The sequence below is a fragment of the Orbicella faveolata genome, unplaced genomic scaffold, assembly GCF_042242905.1.
Source record: "Orbicella faveolata isolate gen_17 unplaced genomic scaffold, um_ofav_v1 contig_2, whole genome shotgun sequence".
Lineage (NCBI taxonomy): Eukaryota > Metazoa > Cnidaria > Anthozoa > Scleractinia > Merulinidae > Orbicella > Orbicella faveolata.
In genome coordinates, this window is record NW_028301547.1 from 10,092,718 (window position 1) to 10,095,000 (window position 2,283).

The window sequence follows — 2,283 nt, forward strand, 5'->3', positions numbered from 1 at the left end:
TCTCAGGGACAAATTGTCTGACTAGCCGGCCGAGGAAATTTGGTAATGAATGACGTCACCGTACGAACGGGCTGTCCTTACAGACCCTGGAGGAGGGGGAGGAGACTCTCGAGGTGAGTGATCTTTTCTTGGCGGGATTTTTAAAGAAAATAGGTCCGCAATGCGTACTTGTGGTATTATGCTTATGCTTATTCCATTCGGCTGGATGTCAGTATCTGGGAGTTGAATTGCCACAAATGAGAAGGAAGACAAGTCGTTACAATTTTTAAGTGGGAAATGTATGGCAGAATAGTGTTTACTTACTTTCTTTACCCCAATAGTAATTATTATTGATTTAGCTCGTAGTCCCAATGGGACAAAGCACAACAACAATATCTCAATTCAGCCCGATTTTGTGCATTGTCCCATGGAGTTTAACTCTCTGAGCTCGGCACAGTTTACACATGACAAGTTTACGTGTACATGTAGTGTCAAGATGTTTTGCTGCTGTAATGACTAAGTCTAAAGCAACATCAACAACTGAGTTCCAGCCGGGAGAGTATGGGAGGGGGTCGCCCCCTCCCATTGGGACAATTTTTGAAAAATAATAGACCAAGAGACCTTTCCCGCATTTCACTTCAGTGCGTACGAACAACAGTACCAGAGCGAGGTTGGGGTGGACATTTTCATACATTTGTTGTATTTTTGTCCACCCTGGCCTCGACATGGCGCCATCGTTTGTTGGAATGCGGGAAAGGTCTATTGCTGGTTTTCAGTGTCACGCAATTCAAAATAGATCAAAATAAAAATCAAAACCGGTCAATTGATAAAGTCCAGAATCTGGGAAATGAAAGAAGGTAAATATGCAAAGACTCTCGCCAAGATTCTGGTCACAGCAATTTTTCTTATGTGAGATATGCGGAGAAATTTTTTACCCAAATTTATAGAGATTTGTATGGAGAAGCCATGCTGGTGCCCATCCGTATGGCCACCAACATGGCGGCCGGAAACCAACAGAAACACCTGTCACTGAGTTTTGCTACAAAAGGGTGAATTTATCCCTCGAGGAACTCTAAAACATTAAAATAATACTTTTTCTAAGACATAAACTGTTCAGATAGCCAAGTTTCCTGAAATAAGTCACTTTTTTAACCATCATGACATGACAGCTCTCTACGCCGTCATGTAAATGCTGCGTCACGCAAAAGCTTAGAAATTCAAGCGTAGTATATCACAAAACCAAGAACCCATTCGAAGCGAAAATTTGTATGAATGTTAGTTTTCAGCTGCTCTTATACATCATTAAAGTAAAATCTCATGAACAGTGGAACCTCGATTTAACGAACCTCTATTTAACGAAGTCCTCGATATAACGAACGATATTCTATGTCCCGGCCAAAGTTACAGTAAAATGTATGGAATAGAACCTCGATATAACGAACCTCGATGTAACGAATTCTTCGATATAACGAACATAATCCGGAAGCCCAAACGTAAAATCTACCTCGATATAACGAATTACAAAGTCAAGAGGCGACAGAAGATAAACGCTGAGCAGATCAACAGTCAACAAATCCTTGTAGTCCTTATGGTAAAGAGACAGCAACCTTTCAGTCAACGGCTTATTATATGTCATAGACATTGGCACTATAGTATTTCGACATCAATTAACTTCTGCTCTATCTTCTTTGAAATCCGGAAATGTTGGGTAGTGCAACATAACAACACTAAAGCCCGTTTCCTTGTTTACATAGACAATTTTCTGCATAACCTTTATGTTGCAACATTTTTAAATCGCTACTCTGAAAGTGTCGTTCTTTTGTTAAGTGAAAATAATTGATACTGAAAGCCACCATGCTTAATGAATTGCATCTCAAAACACGGCACTTCTGGGTGACGAAAATTGCATTGAATTGCGTGACAGAAGTCACCTGTGTTACAAATCAATCATTAACTATGACCTCGATTTTACGAACATTTTGGTCGTTTCCCCTCAAATTCGTTATGCATCGGTCAATTCTAGCAGTGCCCATCCCCCCCGGGCTAACCCCCGGGCATTAGCATTTTTTTTCAAAAAAATGGGCAAATTCTCCGGGATGGGGACACATAAGCTGCCTAAATGCCCCGGGGTGGGGACGAAGAAAGAGGGCAAATGCCCCGCCCCCGGGATCGTCGCCTTCCAACACTTCCGCAGTTTTTAAATTAATCAGTGAATAAAACGGTCAACTGCTCAGTATTTTAATGCAACGGTAAGACTTCAAGGACACTGAACAGCACGTGTTAGTTGATTCTGATTATATTTAT